Source organism: Carcharhinus amblyrhynchos, chromosome 4 (assembly GCF_965287045.1).
Source record: "Carcharhinus amblyrhynchos chromosome 4, sCarAmb.v2.hapA, whole genome shotgun sequence".
Taxonomy (NCBI): domain Eukaryota; kingdom Metazoa; phylum Chordata; class Chondrichthyes; order Carcharhiniformes; family Carcharhinidae; genus Carcharhinus; species Carcharhinus amblyrhynchos.
In genome coordinates, this window is record NC_137327.1 from 76,544,273 (window position 1) to 76,569,369 (window position 25,097).

The window sequence follows — 25,097 nt, forward strand, 5'->3', positions numbered from 1 at the left end:
TCTCCCTCCCTCTCCTTCTCTCCTTCTCTCTGTTGTGTTTTAAACTCCAAACCCCGACTGTCGACCCAATGAGGAAATCAAAGGAAGCGCCGCAGCCCATTGGATACCCCATGCTGGGTAACTGACAGCTCACATCTTTACTGAGGGTTAACTCTTGGTGGAGCAAGAGACACCCCAATTTGTCCTATTCAATCTGGCAAAGTTCAGATCAGTACTTTAGTTGGAAATCTGGGGGGACTCCCTAGCTCACTCTCAACCCCGGTTCTTAGAGAAAATCTAAAAAAAACTCGGTGCAAACTTCAGTTGAAAAGTTATTTAAAAGCTAAGAATCTACCACTTTTGCACCATCTTCGAGGCGTCTCGAACGATTCAGCAGCAAGTAACGTGGCTGGTTACTTCAAGTGCCTAAATCTCACTGATCTGGAGTTAAAAACGAATGTTCATTTTCCATAGTCAGGTCAGCTGGGATTTGATCGAAGTTGAACATTGTGGCTGTTGGATAACTTTTTTTTGCATGGAGAGGGGGGCTTATTAAATTATTCTTATTTTGTTCGATTCGCAAAATGATCAGGGCACAAAATGCTTATTAAAAATGTAAATCGTGTGCATATATGTGTGCCGTGCTCCATCAAATATACCAGCACTGGACCCTGGGCTAACTCCCTTCATGACAAAGCCTTGGGAAATTATTTATACCAGGAAGTCTTTTCAAAGGATGGAGACTTTTCGCAAGCAGCGCGCTGCTAGGGAGAAATTAGGATGGCGGGGGCAGCCAACTCGTTCGCTGGGTTCCTGTATTCCGATAGGAAACCCGATAGGAAATGATGGGGGCATTTTATAGGCATTTAGAGATGTCGGGCACGCGGAATAATTACATTTGACATCGGTATAAGGGCTCCGGAGTCCAGCTATTGGTTTGAAATTCCATTAAATACAACGAGAGATCCGAGGTTAAGATTGATTTAAATTTGCATACATTTTCATATATTTAGGGCAAAATAAAGGAACGCCGGCAGAAGCTCTAAGCCATTGCCGACGACACTTTCTGTAAATTCGGCTGAGCTGAAATTTGGAAGGATCAGCGGCGGGTGAGAGGTGAGTATTTTCCAGTTCATTGTCTAGTTTGCAATACTTCACTAGGCAAGCTTTCACATGTGTATTTTCTTTAATTTAACTGTTTTAAGAGGCGCAGCTCTGTCATACATTCGCAACGTTTAGTGATCACAAGAAATTTGATTTTTTTGGGGGGGGAGGTGGCGGTGTAGTTTGTTTCGCAACCTTTTCGCTTCAACGTTGAGAACTCTCAAAGTGCTTGGCGAATTGATTTGCGATGTTTACCCAGTGGTGGCCGTAGCCGGTGAGAATGGCTGGTGTTAGACCGACGGGGAAGGGGGGACAATGCACTGGGTTCAGAATTTAATGCCAGTGACCCAGCAGATCCAGTAATGCAACTGGATGTATTTTTGCCCCCCGAATGAAGCGAACCTCTCTCGCCTCACGCCTTGCAAAGAGGAGGCAAATCCTCTCTGCATCCGGGGGCGCTGATCCAGCTCCAAGTCATGTTCCAGTGCCCTTGTTAAAAGTTTTTCTCTCTCTGTCTTCTTGTTGCCGTCTTGGGTTGGAGAGATCCAGACTGGATCCGCTATCATTCTCAAGGTCAAGAGGGAAATTGGGGTGGGGGTGGGGAGCGGAGGGGGAGGAGGGGGGCATCACTCTGTGGCTCCACTCTTCCTGAACCCACATAACTTTCTGAAGTCTCCGAAGTCCGAGAGAGTTATCCAACTTTAGTCAGCCCGTCCAATCAATGTTAAACAATAGCGGAAATAAACCGGCTTCAGAAAAAAAAACGGTCAGTTAAACATTGTGGAAAGCACTTTTTAACGTGAGAAACAGTCAAATATCTGACCTTTGATTGCTGTAATTTTAATTTATAACGGCACTTCCTCAAATGCGGTGCAGGAAGATTGAGAAGAATCTCACCGGTTGCCGAAGCTGGATTTACGGGTTGTTTTAGTTCGATTTGTCACGTTATCTGTGCTGGGATTTTTTCCCCTCTATCTTTTTCCTCCCCCCCTTGCAAAAAAAGTGATGGTGGAATCCCCTCTTGGCTCTTTCATGTTAGACTAACAGGCGCTAACTTCCCAAGTGTAACAGATGCGGCTCTCAGACGCTCTTTTATGCTGATTTCCTTATTCATAGACACATTTTTGTGCCGATGATCTTCGTTACCATAGAGAGAGAAATAAAAGAGAGAACAGTGGTCACATTATGCCATATATCCACAGAGCAGAATAAAAAGAGGACAATTCAAACGAGTAGACTGGCCGGACATGGGAGAGGGACCGAGCTATACAAGAGTGTACTGGCTCACTGTTCAACACATAATATATAACATATAAAATTGTATATCAAATCAATATTTCCGATTGAGAGTTGAACGATTCAATCTGTAAGAAAGGGATTTGTTTTGTGCCCCGGATTTGTGAATGGTTCTTGGTTAGATTTCCAGTCCCTCTCAATGGGGTAAACCAGCATAAAACCCCGAGTACAAACTGTCAATCAGTGTCAGGACCTTTTAGCTCCAACTTCACCTGCCTCTGTGAGCACTTCTGTTACAAAAACTATATTGTGTCCCGCCAGATCCTGTTGAAATCCATACGGCTTATTTTTTTTAAAGAGAGGGGGCTCCTGTGGTCTCTCCGCCAACACCAATGTCGTTTCGTTTTTTTATAATGGAATTCCTTAGCAATAGTGATTACTCGCTGGTTAATCCGATGCTCACCCATTGGAAACGGGCAACCGATCGGAGGCGCGAAATGACATTTCCCAGCCCCGTTAAGAAAGCGTTTGCTATAAGTTCAACCCGTCCAGTGAAATGCCTCAGGAGATAAGGGGAAAGCGGGGGGGAGAGGGAGAGAGACAAGCATAGCTGAACTTAACCACGCTATTCGGTTATGAGCCGAGCATGACACGATGAGGTTTGTTTTTATTAGTAGTTTATTTTGTGTTCGGGGTTGTCTATTGAAACTTTTATTCTCCCGCCCTCTCATCCTGCCTGGGAGATAATGCGGATAAGACCCTCAGGTACAGTTCTGTTTACATTTCCTTAGCAACTTCATAAAACACCAAACGCTCTCCTCCTGATTGGCAGTGTACTGCTGCTGGAACTTAAGAAAATCGGACAAAAGTGTTGTCTTCCTTTGTAAAGAGAAAGTCCCATTGCAATTCTGTCCTGTCAAACACCCTATCTAAGATATGTGCTGGCAACCTTAATTCTGAATGTCTGAGTGGTTTCAGTGCCTGGAAGTGTCTGATCTGAAAACACAGGAGGGTTGGCTTTGGCAATGTAGAAATATTGAGAGCAATGCGTCAGTTTATTCTGAAATTTCTTTAAAACAACGGCGCAGTATTGGTGGAGTAAATGGAAAGTTCAGCTAAAGCGCTGCTGGCCTTATATTTCACTAATGTTCTCGGTAAATTCCCATGAAATACTCATTGTTTGCTAATGCTTTCGGTGAGGTTAGAGAAAGGGCGTGGCGGCTACCACAGTCAGATACATTTGTGCAATGTATGTGTCTGATTCACTAACAGGGGGTGACATTGCTGTTTTGCGGGCTAAATCCAGGGAGCGGGTTCCCGATGCAACCATAAACTAACTAATGCCTCTGATTTCTCCGGGTTTAGAAACCTATTCTCTTTTTTTATGAAAAAAACTCCTTTTGATAGGTCTACTAACCCCTGGACAGTCTCTGAGCTTCCTCACATCGTCTCGAATAACCAGACTGAGTAAATATGAGTTGTCAATGTAATGTGTTGTCAGAAGGGTGTTTGTTTTAATTAAATCAGTTCCACATCTCTGAGGGCTGAAATGGGTGTTGGACAAAGATTTGCAGCTTGTCCACACTTGCCTCTTTGAGACTCGGCCCTCTCATTCTGGACCCCGAGAACGTGTGGAATGCGTGTGTGTGGCGATTTCTGCATGTCGTGTGTGTAGTGGAACAGGAATATCAATCTCCTCTCCGCGATGTGGTAAGAATGATAGGGCGCTGACAAGCGGATCCCACTGATAGAAAGCAGGACACAGTCCCTTTCTGAAACTCTGGAAGCTAAAGACACAATTGCACATCGTGGCGGGAGACGAAATATCGCAAATAAAAAGTGATGCACCGACAGGGTAGATCGAACTGATGACATATTGGAATAGCCTCGATACAAAACCTGCAAAGATACTCGCGCGACATGTTTTAATCGAAGACGCATTTATGTACTTGTAGCATAGACAAAGTGTCCTCCTGAAATTGTCCAGGATGTAAACACATTGCAGGAAATTTTCGGGCATTTATCGCTTATTGGCCCCGAATATTGGCTCAGCCGATTCGGACACACGGGGAGGGCAACCCTCTCCTCGTCAGTATTGTTTAATTGCAATCGTTTTGTTTTTAATTCAAGCAACCCACTTGCATATAAATCACTAAGCGAAGAGTAAACGTGTAATCGATTTCATAAAGCTACGAGTGCTGTGGGTACTATTTGAAGTGATACTTAAAAATAAATATATATGGGTGCTTTAGAGTAAACCTGCCCGCGCTCTTCATTTCACACAGGCGCTGACTGCTGAGAGTGCATGTCGTTCGGGGAGAGGGGTTGTGAATGAAATCATTTGGAAGTGAATAAGGCTTTGTGCGGAGAGGTGTGTCCAGGGGAACTGCTCCAACAAGCTTTCAGGGACCACCGAGAATGAGAGGTGGCGAATTGGCGCTGCCATGGAAGGTGGGGGAGGGGGGGCGGTGGTGGTAGTGGTGGTGGTAGGGAGTGGGGGGAGATCGCAAGGCGTATGGGATACAGACAGGGGCTAAATGAATGTTAAACGGACACTGACAGGGCTGACATGAATCTTCGAGGGAGCCGAAAGAGGAGGGTTATCCCCGAGGTTGTTTACAAATAGATAGTAACAGCAGCCTAGGAGAAAAGAACGGTCCTGGAGAAACGGGACTCCAAGTCTTTTCATAAGTGAGGTGGACACGATTACACGTGATGGTCTGTAACCCTACCCCCAACAAAAAATAGGATCTGAAACCTTTTCTGAAGCGAATAATCATGATTTTTCGAATAGATGACACTCAGCTCCAAGCTTGCATTCTTGTATGAATTCATTACGAATGAATCGCACACAAATGCTTTACATTTCTTTGAGAAAACAAACACAGGCACTGCCGAGAAAGGAATTAGACATTATTTGAGTATTAATGTGAAGTTTACTTTGTAGAACCCACGCTCTTAACAGATTTGGCAATCCCCCTCCCTAAAAAAATACAAATAATGTCGGTGTCCCTGCCCTCGGCAGGGATTGTGACAAGCTTCAGACTGTTGGTGATGCTGTGAGTTGTGACTATTCCTCAGCCAGCGGGGAGCCAGCCTGTTTCTGGGCAAAATATGGGGGTGTCTTTAAACTTTCACTATCATTGAAGGGAAAGAAGTAAAATCCAACTGCAACTCCCTCCAGCCCGTACATGACATTTGGAAAGAAACCCCTGGGTGTCACTGAACATTGAACAAATCCCTGGAACATGAGAGAATATTCTAAACGATTGCTCAGTAACACATTTCCTTGTATTCTTATATTTAACCATTTTGAGTTTACATCGCCTAGCTGCAGAGTTTATTGAGTTTGTTCGGGTTTTGTTTTGATCGCGAAGGGATCACATAAATAAGCAGGACATTGGATTGAAAAAAATATTGGGGTGATTTCCCGTTTGGCTTTATTCATCTGTGATGGTTTTATGCTTAAGATTTGCCCCATTTTAACCTTCCGTACACAAACAGCTTTCTCTCTTTGGATCAGACACCACTCCCGTTTACACGAAAGTGATGGATTTCTCACTCTTTAAGATCTTTTTTAATTGGAGAAAGATCTCCCCCGCAGGCCGGAAAGTTTCCTAAGGAAGTTCAGTGGAGATGAGGGCAGGGTGCGGTGGGTGTGTGTGTGTGTGTGTGTGTGTGTTGGGGGGGGGGGGGAGGGTGTAATTGGTGGTGGGAGGAACTGATATTGATAAATGTTAGTCATGTTCTGTAAATTCTCAGATTGACCCATGCTGGCTGCTTTCCGTTGCTTCACAGCAATATATCTTCAGGTCACTGAATCGATCAAGTCTCCAAAATATTTCCTCAAAGCAGCTCGTTATCAGTCACAATGCCAGCCAGAAACTACACCCGATTTCACTTCATTGAGATTGGAGTAGATTATTAATAATCACAATCCTTAATTAAAATAAATCCACGTCATGTGGTAAGAAAATGATTTCTGTTTGGATTAATATTCCTTCATGGCAGAAGTACATTTTCACCAAAAGTCTTCGAATTGTTTTACCAAAGCTGACTGAATGTATCAGTCCTCAATTGACTACTTACATTGCTCAATCTAAATACCACGAAACCTAGAGGAATATTGCACCTTCGTACCAGTCACTTCGTTGTAAACTGGACCAGGTGATTTTTTAAGCCAATTTTATTTGCAACTTTATCTTAGACTAGGGAATGAATCGATGCGATTAAAAAAGAGTAGTAGTTAGTCTCTCGACGGAACAGTTAGGGACAGATGTCAAAACGGAGACACAGTTTCTTTCCCGTTGTGTTTTGGCGATAGACGTATGCAATGCTCGTTACTATCAAAGCATCTTAAATACATCTTGTAGCCCTGTCCTAATCTTTATTTAATATTATTTCAAAACCCTTCCCCCAGAAACCACATTGGACACCCCCATCCCACCCCCTCTCGTGTATGGGCTCATTGTGACATTGACAGTACGTGTGAGCTGTAGACTAAAGTCTCTTTAAAATGTGACACCATTAGCCCAGTAGCATCTGTGCGGCGACATTACCGCGGATGACTAGGGTTCGAATCCTAACTGCGCCCTAGGAGCACACTCCAATCCAAATACTTATCCAGGAGATTCTCATCTCCTGGTTTCTCACTCAATCCGGGTTGTTCTGGGCCTGAAAAACAGAACGTGGTTTTATTCATTTGTTTTGTTTTAAACATCCGACTCTTCAGGAAACGGTCTTTGAAACATCTGGCACCCTGGTTTAAAATCCGAGGGTTATTAATGCCGAATGAAGAAAGACAGAAATAAAACACGTACTTTATTTTAGAGGAGGTGGTCTATGAAAAATAAAAGCCCACTTGAGTCAAGGTTAATGTATGAAACGTACAAGTATGCCCACGTATTCCTGTATGAAAGTTCTATTTCAATGCGAAAGGGAGAATGCGTGTGGGATTGACCTATCGTGGTGAATTACAAAATTGACCAGGTTTGAAAAAAAACTTCCCCAACTGTACTTTCGCAAAAAGAACGATTTGATTTGTCCAGTCACGCAATCAGGAATCATACCTCATTACAGTTAATATATTCAATTATATGTTACCCACGATGTCAATATATATTAATAGGATAATATGATAATTTTGGCATATATCAGCTGTATTAGTAATTTGCTTTTATTTTCATTTATATAATGTCTCTCGTTTACCGTCCAAAGTGACTTAGACCGCGTCTTAAATAAAATAAGTCTACACAGTGTTGGGGTTGGAAGTAGCTATAAATCCGCAGGAGGTCGATTCGCAACCGCAAGCAGCTTAATTTTTTGAGTGTGGACCACTGGGCAGAACTCAGGAAGGACCACGGCCCAAAATATTGAACCTGCCCCCTTTTAACTGGGTGATGGGTTCACTGTGCATTTCCACGGGAATCTGATTTATTTCAATAAGCATCGTTGCTTTACCTCAGAACAACACTCACACATCTCCTCACACAAAGTCTTCCCTGCAAAGTGTTAGTGTCAATGTTTGCAGCAGATACGCGGAGCGATCTGTTTCTGATACCAGGGCAGGATGAAAGAGGGAACTTGCTAGTCAGTTATTCAGATATTTTTGCAGAATGATGAGGGAACATTCCTGATAGACAACCTGTCCTCCGTTACTAATACATTTACCGAGTTCATACTTGACATTAGTGAAAGTCAACATGATAGAATCGTGCTATCATATTAGCTATCTTTGTTGAATACTTCCTGAGCAAGCGTTCGGAGTGACCTAATGTGCCTCAGATCCAATTAGGAATGATAGAAGTTAAATATAAACTTGTCTATCTTAAATAGCTGGAGAGGAGCGATCGCCTTTCGTGGTTGAAGAATAGATTAGAGAGTATCTAAAAGCGTAAACGCATGATGTTCGTAGCTTTCAAAGTACATTACCTGGTTTTGTTTAAATTAATTTCCAATAAGGAATGTGAAATCCTCTCTTGGACTAAGGGAAGAACAATCTCGTTAGATGCCTTTTCCAATTCACTTCGAACATGCCACCTCCCCCCTCCCCCGTGTTTTGTAAAACGCAAAGCAGCCCGCAAAGTTAATAATTTGAGAATCGTACACAATAAAACACGCGGCAACATCGAATGTCTAGAGAGAGAAAAAAACGAATAATACAATATTCAGCTCGTGATGTGGTGTCCTGTCAACCAATCCTTCAAGAGAGTCGAAGAAGAACATTATGTACATTAATGGGTGCCATTCAAAGATTTCAGTTACGTGCTCCTTTACGATTTGTTAAACAATTTAGATGTTACAGATAAGCAGCAATACCGCATTATAACATCAATACACTGTATGCCTTATTTCTTGATGTTTAGGTTGAATTAGTAGACCGGTATTTTATTCATTATAGAAATAACAAAACAAAACTGGCTTAAAATTCGACATAGTTTAGAAAGGTCTAAAGGAATGTCTGAATTACCCTGTTTGTGCTCTGTCTGCTGTGACTAGGGCTTTCTGCCTCACCTGCTAACTACAGCACAGTCCAAGTGATGTGCGTCGCACATTTGGGTCAAATCACTGTAGATGAAAGATGCTGAACGCTTGGGATTCTGATATAATGGCAACCTAAATTGTTCAACACGATATGTTTCGCATGTAATGATCCACAGAGTAATGCGAAAGACACCAGGTATTGTATATCACTGTCTCAACACTCAACAGTGCTTCACACGTTGGCTGTCTCCTTCAATTAGGACACAGACAGGTTTGCTTTGGAAATAATCCGTCTATCATTGTCCCATTTTCCCAGCTTTGCGTTTTCCTTTATCCAACTGTGTTTTTTTTTCTCTCTCCCTAATACGATGAGGAATGATTTTATATTTAGTTAACTCCGGATGATTCACTGCATCACGATAAGAATTACAGGGGATCTGCTTCACGTCAGTCCTTTCTGTCATAGCCTCATCCGTTTGCATTGTGCTTCTTAATGAACAGGTAGTACTGAGAGGAACAGGGACGAGCTGGGCACTATCAAAATGCATTCGAAAAGAACGTTAAAAGACGTCGTTACGTACAGAGCAATTCTTCCCCTCCAGGGAGTCAAAAGGGTTTTTTTAAAGTTAGTATTTGTAATCCCTCATTATGATATCTCGAGCAGTGAAGGGTATGCAGTGTGCAGCAGTACAGTAAGAAAGGGTAGTCTAAACCTAAAGGATACACTGAATCATCGGTAATGACAATGAGAGATCATTGCTTGTTTAACAAGAAGATCTGTCCTACTAATGGCCAGGGGAGGCCAGTATTTCCTTTTTCGTTCAGCAGGAGTCAGTAAATGGGAATGTTTGGGTTTGTAAGTTCAGGGCAGATGCCAGGATATGAGTGTGTGATTCCGTAAAGTGACTCGAGAGAAACCGGAGTCAGTTGCAGTAAGAAACACCAATCTCCCGTTCTGTTAATATAAGGAGTAACGCTGCCACACCTCATATAAATGAAAGGGGGGTGGGGCCGAATTATAAGAAACAGAACCACCAGCAACATGTCCATTTTTCTACTTCACTTCAGTTTTTAATTGAAACTAGAGCCATTCATCCAGGCACCAGGTCTAAGCTTGTGCAGATCACATTTACTCTGGCAATTCCCATTTGTCTCTGTGGAGCGAAGTTACTTTGTCCCTTCATCTGTTAACTAATGGTGTTTGTTTTCGCCAAGTGTCTCCTTGTACTTTGCTAAGCGAAAGTGGATATCATCGTGTTATCTATCTCGTTTTCTTAACCCATTCAAGCAAAGCAATTAATTTTTCTGGGGTGCTCTTTTTATTCACTGTCTCACAATTGTTTTATAATGAAAATGAGAAGTATATATTCACAGTAACTTTTCATTTAACCCTTTCACGTGAACATTTATTCTTCACTGTACTGCTGCTGGTTTGGAGTTTGACAATGAAGTTTACCATCGACTGAAGGTCCTTTACCAATACTGTTGGCCTGAGTGAGGTTACATTAGGTCAAATGTTTAAATCCTAATGCATTTCAATAAAAAACAAACAATGCGGCCTTAACTTAATCTTACTTGAGCTCAACGTGAAATTTATTTGAATAATATTTTGTATACTGTGACAATATCTGTTGCATTCTGAACAATCCTTGAATTCGTCTTTGAATAATTTCGAAGTTGAAGTTCGATACGTTTTATGTGGTGATGCATACTAAAATTATTCTAGCTGAAGTTCCCAATTTAAACTCATTGAATGTTGATGATGATGAATATTACTTTCAAACTAACACATGACACCAAAAACTATTTGAATAATGTGTCAGCTTTGAACAGGTTTGTTTTGTGAATACTTAGCTCTTAATGAAGTTACAGTGACATAAGTGTATGAAATAATATAATTCTTTTGGAAAAAATCCTTTGATTTCACTTTTATAATTTGGCAAATACTCACTAATGTACAGATGACGACTAAATGAATGCAGTACAATAAACAGGCAGCCTTGTATGCAACACTAGTTGGGTCAAGAGCGAAGTAAGGATACTCTTTTTTAGTGTTTGAGGGCTGCTGTTATATCACAAACCAAATTATGTTATATTAATGCATAGAAATTCCATAACATCCTTTATTCTATAGCCATGGTTATACGAGTTGAACAAAGGCTATTCTATTTTTTCCCCAATCATGTCACTGAACAAGATGTCACACAGCCAGCTGGCTCAAATTAATCATTGATGAGGGAAGACTGATGTGCCCTTGTTGTGCATTTTCTTCCAATAACAACAAAGCCTAATTTTTGTGTAGCATGTCGAAATCTGGGTTTATCTCTGTTTCATCCTCATTTTGAATCAGAGAAATAAAACTGCAGAGTGCTAGGACTGTATAAATTAAGCAGTTTGATATTTGATACTGGCAGTAACCAACATCTACCCATCTGCAATTTCAATGCAAAAAGGAAAGGGGTTAATGAGAATGATGTGATGCTGATCTGTCATGCTCTTAGGCGCATTGCTGAAAAGGTGCTCTAGTGTGTGATATCCTATCTATCTATCTATCTATAACTATCTGTATCTGTACATCTATCTTTATATCTATCTACATACTTGTATCTATATATGTACCTTTATATCTGTATCTATCTACCTGTCTTTATCTATCTATCTATTCTCACATAGATACATTTATATTAATTTGCCGATGTAAACAAACTTTGGTTTTGACATTCTGACATCCTGTTTTGAAGAGGCACATATACACCAGTACACTATTGCAACACTTCCCAGAATATCATTCTATTCAACGTTCAGCTGCAAAAATGAGCTTGCTTCCTTCTCATGTTTAGAACTGTTTACTAAGGGAATTTGCAGCTTCCTTTCACTTTGTTTTGTGCCTTCATCCTATGTTGAATCATTTCTCCAGGATTTTTACTTAATTAATACCCACGACTGCAGATGTCCCAAAATTACTTATTGCATTCCCTTCACTGAATACTGACCAGACCAGATCACCAATAAACAATTCAGAAGCTTCACAAATTTTACATCAGGAGTATATGTGTGAATAAGATGAATAATAACATTGGTTACGGCAGTCACATACTCACAAGGTAAAGACGTGTTCAATATTCAGGAGGGAATGTACAATGATTCACAAAGAACCAAAGTGCACATGGCAAGCTGATGAGAGTTCGGGTAGATTTAAAATAAACTGGAACAAGCAATATATCAACATACAATATACAAAGCTCTAGTTCCACATTTAGTCACATTTTTATTGGCTTGGTTTCTGTGTTTGATTCTTTTGGCTCTCTTTCTGCTTGGGAAGTATCTTTTTTAACATTTATATTGGGTTTGATGTTAGTTCATATTAATAATTCTGTACAAAATCAGAGATTCTGTCATTACCGGGACACATTTACTCCTACACTGCCTAGAGACAATACCACAAAATAGATAGAACTGTATCACAATGTCTTGGACATAAATACTTTTAGGGCTACATAAAATCTGTTGATTCTTATCATGAGAAATAATATTTAATTAGCAATCACAATCCATTTCAGACAAAAGCACAATGTAGGCAATTAGAAGATAACTTTATAATTACTGGGATAGATTGTCTCAATAGGTTAAGGAGATGGTTCACCCAGCTGGCTGACACATTTGAATAGATAGCAATTCTCACAAAACTAATAATAAAGCACAGTTATTTTAATTGTATTTTAAATATGTCAGGTTTTTAAAATATAAATAAAATTAAAAAGCAGAGTGAAGACATTTTCTATATTCATTAATATTTCATGAAAAATGCCATTTTTGAGTATTTCTGTCATTTAAAGAAATCTTTAAAAGATGCTTACCCTTAAAATTAATAATACAAATTTAAAACACTCTCCTCAATTTTTGTCTTTATATGTCTCATTTCATGAACACAATAGATCATGAAGTACTTGGTGAAATTAGGTTGCAGAGGGAGTTGTGGAGGACAGTACCTGGACACAATCAAGAGTGGCAATCTTGGTCAATTGCTCCTGTTTTGCAGTCTTCCTTAATCCATGCATGTTGGCCCTAATTGCTGAGCCCACTGTCAACTGGCTACTTTAGCTAAGCCTACTAAGTGTGCTGATCAAATTTAGGATCTTCTTGATCTGTATAGTGCACTATATGTTGCATTTATACACTGAAGTTTTGGGACTCCCAAATATATAGATTAATCTTCTATTCAGATATAAAAATAACAAGAGTTACAAAAGGACCAAAATGTTCAGAGTGTTTCTTTTATGAGTAACTATGATGTTCAAGATGATCAAAGGAATTTATAAGGCTGCATTTTCTGGTCTTATACAACTGGACACAATTATTTTCTTGAAATGTTGCATCAACGAACCTGTCAGTGTTGGATAGATTTATACATTTTCTTTAGCTATTTTCCAGGACATCATTAACATAGATCAAATAATTATTTACATTGCTCCACTTTTTTTGCACCTTTGGTCCATTTTAACATGAATTAGTTCATATAGTTTGATTTGTTCTAATGCAATAAATGATTTGAATATAGAAGCACATGTTAACGTCTGTGTTCCCCATTTTGTCATTGTAAGCAATCTAATCGCTTTCCAGTTTTTAGTTATCGGTTAACTTTAATTGTGTGTAGGACTCCAGCATGTTACAATTATCAATGCTGCATACTAAATAGCTTTTCTCCCACTTATATGGTTTTGAATGTATTCACACAATCTGTCCTAAATGCTTCCTTTGCCTGTCACTTTAAGAAAATGAATGTTTGCGTGGTGCAGGCGGCTTGTTCATATGCAGTTCAGTGATTGAAAATTGTATCAGAAAAAATGATTTTAGCTTTATTTACATCTGAATAATCCTATATAACATTATCAAAAAAGATTTTAAATGACCTTAAAGATAATTATGTGTTTAATTTATAAAAGTAAATGATAAGGAGTCACAACATACCTTGATCATAAAAAAAGCAATGAAATACTTTCCTTTGAAGCTTTAGAGTGTGCTCATGATACATCTGGTTGCCCTGGTGAATCTTCTCAATGCTAAATATATAGAAGATGGAAATATGCAACATCAGTAGGTTATTACTTGCCATGGAACAGAATATTTGTAAATGTGATCCCAGGATATAAAACAAAGAAAATGTGCCAAATTAATTACATGGGTTAAGCTATCAAATTTTCAAAAAAATGGCCAGATATTGTTGTAACAGAGCATCTAATCAGTTAGACCTGTGTGTGCACATTTAGATTTTAATACTTTTCGCAGCACAACCTGTGAAGTACAAGATAATAACAGGGCATCTGGGACCTAGGTGAACAGGGAAAATTACTTCTCCCTAACCAATCAGATTAAAATGTTGGGGAATTAAAAGTGAAAGGATTTGAGAGATTTGTGTGAGTTTGAGTCAGTGGATTCAGGTACATAAAGAGAAATAAAGAGAGGGAAAGAAAGATTAAATTAAGCGAGATAGAATGAAAGGGAGAAAAAGGGAAATAAAGACCATTTAACATTTGTTTTAAATTGACAGTTGTAAGATGTCCAACAACACTTAAAACTTAACTTAAGGAGTAACATTGTAACATTAGTGCAGATAAAGGATTGGCTAAGAAACACAGCAGGTTTAAATGGATTATTTTCATGTTTGCAAGATGTAACAAATATCATGCCACTGGGATTGGTGTTGGGGCCTCAACTATTTACAATTTATAACAATGGCTTCGATGACCAAATGTATGGTTGCTGAATTTGATGATGACTCAAAGGTAGGTAGGACAGTAAATTGTAAAGAGAACATAAGGAATCTGAGAAGGCATATAGATAGGTTAAGTGAGCAGGAAAATATTTAGCAGCTTGAGTAAAATGTAGGAGAACGTGAACATGCCTATTTTGGCAGGAAGAATAAAAAAGCGGTGTATTATTTAAGTGAAGAGAGATTGGAAATACAGAGGAACCTGAGGGTCCTGGTGCATGAATCAAAAAAGCTTACTATGCAGGTACAGCAAGTGATTAGGAAGGCAAATGTAATGAAGGAAATTGAATATAAAAGTAGGGAAACTTTGCTACAGTTGTACAGGACATTGATGAGACAACATCTAGAATACTGTGTGCAGTTTTGATCTTTTTATTTAAGAAAGAATATAATTGAATTAGAGCCAGTGTCGGAGATCCTTGGGTACCAGCAGCGTTCGGCCCACTTAGTCAATTCTTAATATAAACAGCGTTGGACACCATGCAGCTGATGCAAGGTCTTTAATTACTTGTGCACAAGGAGAATTCCCCTCCCTCCACCAAAATGGCGGGAGTGGATCTGATGTTGTAGAGAAACAACTCATCAATTATAGTCAATTACAGCAAACCAGGAAAAAGCATTTTGTTCACATCCTTCATTGAGATACATATTTGCCAATTAAATCCTGGCTGCTTTTTGTCATTTCTCATTTGATGAAACAATGATTCCTACCAATCCTTCATTTGCACAGCATATCCCCATATTTTACCTTTGGTATTTGTTATGGAAAAATCCAGTCTTGCTCATCCTCTGTTGAAAGTCAAAAAGCAGAATGTTATGTGGTCTAGTCTTAAGCAGACAGGCTGTCTTGAAGGTCTGCAACTGATAACATTCTCACAAGCTGTTACATAGAAGGCATGATTTTTTAAAAATCTAAGCATTTTAACATTCACACCTTCACTCTTTTCGTCCTCTAAGGATAACCACCTGGGTCCTCCATGACTTCTACCTTAATATGCATCAGCTTTCTAAATTCTTCCTTGGTTTGTTCATTAACTGGGAGGACTGGAAGGAGATGTTGGTTGGGCTGTGGACTAAAGAACGAAGGCTGTAGATATAACAGTAAGTAGTTCAGAGAAGATTCACCCAATGGATTCTTGGGATGAAAGGGTAATCTTATAGGCAAAAGCTGGATACCTTGGGCCTGTATCCATTGGAATTTAGAAGAATGAGAGGTAATAATCCTATTGAAACACTTAAATTCCTGTGTGAAGCAGACAGCGTGCATGCTGAAAGGATTATTTCCTTGTTGGAAAGACTAGAACTAGGGGATAGTTTTAAAATACGGGGTTTCCGGATTAAGATGGAAATGAGAATTTTTTTCTCTCAGAGGGTCATGAGTCTGTGGAATTCTCTTTTCAAGAAAACAGTGGAGACATTTTTGAATATTTTAAAAATATTTTAAAATTGAATATTTTTAAGGCAATGTTAGATAGATTCTTGACTAAACAGGGATTCAAAAGGTAGAGGGCAGGCAGCAAAGTGAGGGTGAGGCCACAATCAGATCAGCCATGATCTTACCAGATGGCAGAACAGATTCCAGGGGCTGAGTAGCTCTTATTTCTAATTCCTATTGTTGAAAGACCCCACATTTGTAATAATTAATTTTCAGTGCCAGAGAGGTTGATTGGCAGTAATTAGCAATTATTACAATGTTAATGGAGCAGTTTCATTTGTAATCATAAGCACTAATCGTCAGTAGTGAATTTAGTTTGTGTCTGCTGCACAAAAAGAGAAATTTCACATCATTCATTGCATTTTAACAGTGGACCATTTTTGAGAAGTTGATGACTATTTCGACAGCAACGTTTGGATTCTTTTTTACATGCCTGCATGCCCCATACTTGTTGCTGAAAGAGCTTTGCACAGATAACAGTAAGCTACCAGCCCCCACTCAATTTGCCTCAGTATTATTTGATAGCAAAAACTGGCTCAATACCAATATTGTATCAACACATTCATACTACATTTTTAATGTTTTGATAACTAGGTACATTACAACATTAGTGAAATATGTGTATCTGAGGTCAATTTCCATTAATGAGCTCCATTTTGTTATGCCTGGGAAGAATTAAAACAGCATATTCTTGTTGATTTTATCATTTCTTTTTGTGCCTTTTAGCCTTCACTAAGGATGCGGTCCTGTGCAAAAGCGTTCATATTCTTGTGTACATGCATGAAAATGTACATTTTTATGATAAGAATACCATGTAACCAATAGAGCAGCTACCTGAGCGTGGGACACAAGCACTGGAATCAACATGGGCTGCATTTTGCTATTCTTTAAATTTATTGAGAAAATAGGTGTGCATAAATGATGATACACACTACTGGCATGAAGAACAAATTGACCATTGGTCTGTATTTAACAAAACTCTGAAATCCCTTAATACAGCTAATTAAGTATTGTTGAAGTTGTAATAATGAAAATCTGTTGCAATGATGCAAATGTGACAGTTAATTTGTGCATAGCATGATCTAATGAGCAGCAACAATATAACATGGTTAGTTGGCCAAGACAGAGAGAGAACACCCCTCCTCTTCTTTGAAAACAATAGAATGCTGCATGCCGGTGTTGATAAAGAAGAAATGTAGCCATTGGTGCAGCACTGTGAGAAGGAAATAGTACACAACATGGGCAGTATTTAATGGGATTTGGAAAAAGAGGAAATGTGGAAGGTTGGGAGATTTGATTAGGCGGGAGCCAAAATCTAATATTTTCAACACTGTTGTTGAGCTTGAGATAGAGTGGGCAGCGTGTCAGCAGCAAAGTGGCCAACACTCCACCTAGTGGCTGGAGATTATTTACCATTCATTTGCATGCAATGAATACTCATTTATTGAGAAGCAAAGTAAGTACAATCCTGCCTTCAAGATTAAGTCAGTGATACACTGGAAACTCATGCCTCCTATTGCCTCAGTTCTTAAAGATGCCATGCACCAGGTAAGCTTGTTCAATGTTTGGAACTGAGTTGAGGTTTTGTCTGTCTAATAAGTGGGGGATGGTACCAGGGAAGATAATGGATAGGATGAGATTGGGAATGCTGAATGTGATGCTCGGGTCACCAAATGGTGCAGTGGTTGGGATGGCAAGGGGATGGTGCTTATGCTCAGGTCCTGAAGTGGCAGCAAGGCACTGACACATTTGTGGGGAGAAGGTGTCTGAAGGAATCCAGACTCTGTCCTATAGGGCAGGGTCTGACATTGTAGTGCCCTCTTCCTTTGTGAATGAAAGGGAGGCAGCTGCAACATGGCAGGCCAACAGTCAGGCCTGCGACATTGATGTTGAAGCAAGACAGGACCAACTGCAGGGTAGCGGTTTTACTGCCCATCAACCTGCCTACGAATAAACTGCTCTGTTGCTAAAGATCAGATCCTTCCCAGAAACTTTGGTCTTGCAGGAGATCAGGTTGTTGTGGGATGAGCCCACTGTGGGATGGGAGGGGAGGAGTTCTGGATCATTCATTCAGCATCATGAAAATCATGTATTCCCATTGATCAAATGAGGCTGCTCTAGGGAGGGAAGACAAATCAACAGAGATGTCCATATCATTGCACACAGCTCACTTTGTGGATCTGAAATGAGCTTTATATACCCAATATTTTTACAATGTCAGATAGTGAAGGAGAGGATTTGCCAGGGGAGGCACTTGGTCTCAGAATAACTGGGAGAGGTGATGGTGTAGTGTTACTGTCATTGGACGAATAATCCAAAGACCCAGGGTAATGCTCTGGGGACCCAGGTTCAAATACCACCATGGCAGGTTATGAAGTTTGAATTCAATAAAAATCTGGGAGTAAAAGTCCAATGATGACCATGAAACCATTTTCAATGACTGCAAATATCCATCTGGTTCACTAATATCCTCTGGGAAGGAAATCTGCCATCCTTATCTGGTTTAGCCTACATGTGACTCCAAACCCACAGCAATGTGGTTGACTCTGACATACACTCAGGTCAGGTCATGGGATGGACAATAAATGCTGGCCCAGACAGCAATATCCACATACCCCAAACAAATTAAAAAATACATAGGTAACATCAACCAACATCAACTGAGGGGGAAGGAGGTCAGGAGGAAGGCAGTCTCCTGTCTTCATCATTGAAGAGCACTGATGTCTGAGAGGCAATGTCACATATGGCTAAGGTTTTCTTGGGAGGTGTCCATCATCAATTATGGCTGCATATGCAACCATGTTACATTGCCTCGAGAATACAAATCATGGCAAATACATTACCATCCAATAAAACTGAACTCTAACATTGTTGCCTACATCAGTGAGATATCCCCCAGTCCCCTTTATTCAGCAGTGGCTGGGCAATGTCCCAATAAATGCTCATAATGATAAAGTGGCCAAAATTTACTGCGATATCTATATGCATGTGTGTACTGTAACATAGAAACATAGAAACTAGCAGGAGCAGGCCATTCACTCCTTTGAGTCTGCTCCACATGACTGATCATCAAATTCAAAACCCTGATCCTGCCTTCTCCTGAAATCCCTTGTTTCCTTTATGAATTCTCCCGTTTCTGACTGTAAGGGCCCTACATTCGTTTTTGTCAATCATTTTCTCTTTGGGTATCGATAAAAACTTTTACAGTTGGCATTAATGTTCTCTACTTTCTATTTTCCCCTACTTAATCAATCCCTTGGTCCTCCTTTGCTAAATTTTAAACTGTTCCCAAGCCTCAGGCCTATTGTTTCTTCTTGCCAATGTGCATGCTTTTTCTTTGAATCTAATACTATTGCTAATTTGCCTTGTAAGAAATAGCTTGGCCACAATTCCCTTACTACCCTTGTGCCAAACAGGAATAAACAATTTTTGGAGTTCACCTCTTAATTCCTTCCTTTCAATAATGTTTCCCAATCCATTATAAACAATTCATGTCTCATTCCATCATAGTTACCTTTATTTAGATTCAGCACCCTGGTCTCAAAATCAACAATGTCACTATCTGCCTTGACAAATAATTTTCTTAGGTTATGGTCACTCATCCTCAAGGGTTCTCCCACGACTACATTGCCAACAAATCCTTACTCATTGCACAATATTCGGTCCAATATGGCCTGTTCCTTGTTGGTTCCTCAACTTATTGGTCGAGAAAACCATCTGGTATGTACTCCAGAAATTTCTCCTCTATTGTACTGTGACTAATTTGACTCTCCCAATTTTTATGCAGATTAAAGCCATCCACAATCACAGGTGTTACTTCAACATATGCATCTCAGATTTCCTGTCAAATCCTTTTCCCAATGTTGCCACTACAGTTTGGTGGCCTGAATACCAACCCCACAAATATTTTTTACTCCTTTGTGTTTCTTAACTTGACCCATAGAGATTCCACATCATCTGTGCTAATGTCTTTCCTTAATATCGTATACCTTAGTTAATCAACAATGCAACCCCACCATCTTTTCCTTTCTGTCTGCCCTTCTTCAAGACTGACGAGCCCTCAATGTTTAGCTCCCATCCTTGGTTACCTTGGAGCCATGTCTCCATAATGCCAACTATATCATACCCCTTTACATCTATCTGTAGAACTAATTCATCCATTTTGTTTCATATGCTTCGAGCATTCAGATACAAAACCTTAAGGTGAACACTTTTAGCGTTTCTTGTCCTGTTCCTACTTTTTTTTTACTGTGTCCTTATCTGACTCTGGCCCTTGATTTCTCTTCCAATCATTTTTTTGTATTCTCCATGCTGTTGTTTCCTCTTGTTCTTGATTCCCCATGCTCTGAAGCCTTACATAGGTTCCCATCCCCGTCATGTTAGTTTAAACCTAACTGTGTCTCAGCACCTGTGCCATCATCGTGCTCACAATGTTTCTTCATTTTCCTTTTCCAATCATCACACTTTCTTGCGACCCTGACATCAGCAGCTGCTGAGGAGGCAGTCTGTTGAGAACTGTCCTTTGTTGTGTGACTGCACAGGTACCACATGCATTTAAAATTTGCATTGTGAGGGCTACCGTAACATAACCAGAACTGATGTCCACTTCCTGTTCCACCATCAGGAGCAAAGTTCTTCCTATTGAATTTCACGCCATATGTCTGAGAACAAAGGTGTAGCTGTCATTGGCAGGAATCTATGTTTTCTCATCATTCTCATCATAGGATATGGGAACATTGGAGAATAGGTGCAGGGGTAAGCCATTCAGCCCTTTGAGTCTAATCTACCCTGGCATTCAATAAGATTATGGCTGATCCATCCATGCCCCATAACCCTTGACCCTCTTGTGCATTAAAAATTCTACTAATTCTGCCTTAAATAAATGACTCAACCTCCATTACTTTCTGAGAAGAGAATTCTACTTACTTACAAGGTGGGTGTCATTGGTAACATTGGCATTTAATATCCATCTCAGGTCACCACAACCCAATGGCTGGTTCAGCTGCTACAGAGGAGAGTTAGGAGTTACACACATTGGTGTCGAAGTGGAGTTACAGCAAAGTCAAAGGAGGTAAAGAGAGAAAGTTTTCTTCCTTGAAGGACATGAATGAAGGATTTGATTTTTCTGATAATCACACCTTTATGGTTACTTTTACTGATGTCAGCTTTTAAAAAATCTAGCTTTTGTGAACTGAATTCAAATGCTTTAAACTGCCATAATGGGATTTGAACTCACACTCTTTGGCATATTATTTCAGGCCTCCGGATTACCATCCAGAACAATTGCAATGTAATAAGGGGAAAAAGAACAGACGACATTGGAAGGACATGACCTGCTACGAGTTCTATCCTCTGCATGCTTTAAAAGAACCAGTTTCCAGGACATTGCAGAATAGCAAAGCATGAAGAAGCTTAGCTCAACAGAAGGTTGCGACTGAGATGTTGCACATTGTTTATAAAGTCTTGCATGGATAGTCAGTCCCTGCCGGCATGCATGACCAGTGAAGTTCGTCAAACTGCTTTCAATTCAAGGCGTTCTCTCAGGATCCTGTCAGTTTGTCCTTGGAGAGATAGTAACCAAAAGATACACTTTTATGGTAATTGGTAAGAGAACCAGAGGCACGATGAGGAGGCAATTTTTAAAAACAAAAAGTTATGATGTGGAATGAAACAATAACAATAGCATTGCCAATAATCTTTCAAATGGGAAGTGGACAAATCCTTAATGGGGAAGTTTTTCAGGTATATGGGGAAAGAGCAACAGATTGGGACTAATTTGGCCATTCTTTCAAATGACCAGTCTGGCACAATGGATCCACAGTCTCCTTCAATATTGTATCATTCCATGGTTCTGTATGATTCTATAAATGCCACTTCTACTTTTGTGCATTAAATAATGGAATTAAACTGATTTCATTTTGTGTAGCAGTTCACTTTGTGTTCCTGATGTGTTTTCTTCCTGTCTGCTGTGCATTGACATTGAATTTACTTTATAGGAACAAGTTATTTGGCTCAAAAGATCTATGTCGAGGTTTATGCTGCAAACAGGATTGCCCTCACACCATTAATTGCATTTCCCCCTATCAATATTCCCTTCTGTGCAGCATGACCTCTTTCCGCTGAGTTGTTATGATCTCCGTAGAGGCCAATAACTTTTAAAAGAAATTCAGACTTCCAGTTAATAGCTGAAAGGTTGACGCAACAAGATTTCCATGTGCTAAGATCTTTATTGGAACAAACAGACCAAAAGCACTCTTACCTAAACATTGGCCAGAAATTTACATTTATCTCAGGTGGGTTTTGAGGCACAGGATGGGGTAGAGTGAGGGGGCTTCTCTCCAGGATCCCACCCAACCCAACACAGGCACAATTTGATGGTTAGGTGGGCAGGGCCCTTAGGTGGGGAACCTGCCCTTTCCCCCATTAAGGCCTAGGGTAGCTTCTTTATGGCTACTTAAGAACGTTTTCCCACCCAGCCTCAATTGATAGACTGGTGGGAATGGGTCAGAGCAGAGTAGGAAACTGAAAAATGAATAAATCTATCCCCCAACAGCGAGATCCCTCATCCTCCTGACTCCTCCTCCCTCTCCCCTCCTCCAGGGCATCCCCGACCCTGTGGGCCCCTGGACCCCCAGGACTTACCTCAAGTGCAGCCCCATGACTTACGCCGAGGTACAGTGCTACAGCACCTCTATTGGCCACTGCAGCACTATGCCTGGATGGGCTGGGGAGCTGTCGGCCAATCAAGCTCTCCAAAGTGGGCCTTTCAGTGGCTGATGCTGCCAATTAATGTTTAATTAATTGTAAATGACATTGAGCCTGTCAAAGGTGACAGGAATGGCTTATACGGTGACTTGAAAAGGCCTTTATCCCTGGAGGAAACTTGTACCTTAAACCACGAAACAGAACATTCCTTTTTTCCTTTTAGCACAATGGAAAAGACGCTTTATAGATATACATTGTGCTGTCCTTTAAGTAGATATTCAATTCTCTTGGACCTAGTCCAAGGTTATTCTTCACGCGTGGGAGTTTACTTCTATTCTTTCCCTTTCTCAGTCTGAGAATGTTTAATCTCAAAACTATCTTTCACAGTGAAGTCTTTTTGCTGGAGGTTCTTCCTCAAGTGCAAATCTTCTAACCTTCATTTTAACTCCTCATGAATTTGTTCTTTTCAGTCTGAGTGTGAGTTCCCACCTATGTGGGAAACCACACTTCTTGCTGCCTATATCTTCTCTTCCTTTTTCAGATCTAGGAAGACTAACCTCGTCTGTGAATTGTTTGGGAAACCTTAGACCCTTCCCCTCTCAAAGTTTACCTCCATGGCAGCACAAATCACACAGATCTTGTAAACAGGTAAATGAATCAGTATTCCACCGTGTGGAACACCACTTGGAGGAAACACTGAGGCAAGGGCACAGAATGTACTCTGGATGGGGGACTTCAATGGCTATCATCAAGGGTGGCTTGGTAGCTTGATAACTGACTGAGCTGGTCAAGTCCTAAAGGACATTGCTGATAGACTGAGTCTGCGGCAGATGTGAGGGAACTAACAAGGGTGAATAAATCTACTTGACATTGTTCTCATCAATCCACCTTTTGCCAATGCATCCTGGCCAAGACAGTACCAGTAGGAGTCACCACTGCACCGTCCTTGTGGAGACAAAGTCCTATCTTCACACTGAAGATACCCTCTATCATGTTGTGTGGATCTACCATCCTGCTAAATGGGATAGATTTTGAACAAATCCAGCATCCATAAGGCACTTTGGGCTACCAGCAGCAGCAGAATTGTACTCCAGCACAATCTGTAACATCATGGCCCAACATATTCCCTCACTCTATCATTACTATCAACCAGGGAATCAACCCTCGTTCAATGAAGGGTGCAGGAGGGCAAGCCAGGAGCAACATCAGACATACCTAAAACTGAAGTATCAACCTGATGAAACCACAACTCAGGATTACTTGTGTATCAAACAACATCAGCTACAAGTAACAGACAGAGCTAATCAATCCCACAACCAATGGATCAGATCTAAGCTCTGCAGTCCTGCCAAATCCAGCCATGAATAGTGGTGGACAATTAAACAACTCACTGGAGGAGGGCACTCCACAAATATCCCCATCCTCAATGATGGTGGAGCCCAGCACGTCAGTGCAAAAGATAAGGCTGACACATTGGCAACAAACTTCAACCAGAAGTACCAAGTGATTTGAGCCAGACCTGGAACAAAGGAAGATTGTTGTGATGGTTGGAAGTCAATCATTTCAGTTCCACAACATCACTGCAGGAGTCCTTCCCATTGCCCAAGGCCCAGTCATCTTCAGCTGCTTCTCAATGCCTTTCTTTCCATCATTGAGGTCAGAAATAGAGATTTTTGCTGATGTTTGCACTATGTTCAGTACCATTCATGACTCCTCAGATACTGAAGCAGCCCATGTCTAAATGCAGCATGCCCTGTACAATATGCAATCTTGGGCTAACAAGTGATAGGTGACATTGGTGCACACGAGTGCCAGGCAATGACCATCTCCAACATCTCCAACCATCGACCATTGACATTCAGTGACATTACCATTTCTAATCCCCAACTATCAACATCCTGGGGGATAGCCATTGATCAGAAACTGAGCTGGACCAGCCATATAAATACTGTGGCTACAAGAGCAGATCAGAGGCTGGGAATTCTGTGGCAAGTAAGCCTGTCCACCATTTACAAGGCATGGAATACTCTCCACTTCCCTCTCCAACAACATTCAAGAAGCTCAACAAGAAGCTCACCCAGGACAAAGCAGCCTACTTGATTAGCAGCCCATGCTAATCAATGTCCACTCCCTCCAACACAATGGCAGCAGTGTATACCATCTACAAGCTGCACTGCAGCAACTCACCAAATTTCCTTCGATAGTATCTTCCAACTCTGTGACCTCTACCATCTAGAAGGGCAATTGCAGCCAATGCATGGGAAGACCACCACCTGCAAGTTCTCCAAGGACACAGCATCTTGACTTGGAAGTATATCTCTGTTTCTTCACTGTCACTGGGTCAAAGTGTAGCAACTCCCTCCCTAACAGTACAGTGGGTGTTCA

At 40.5% G+C, this 25,097-nt stretch overlaps 1 long non-coding RNA gene across 1 annotated transcript; it reads left to right on the top strand.

Annotated features, from left to right (window-relative positions):
• On the top strand, positions 1-24,820 carry LOC145342130 (uncharacterized). Its single transcript, XR_013886513.1, has 3 exons — positions 1-117; positions 993-1,095; positions 21,266-24,820. It is a non-coding gene; the product is annotated as an uncharacterized LOC145342130 (long non-coding RNA).
• Positions 24,821-25,097: the final 277 nt, after the last annotated feature.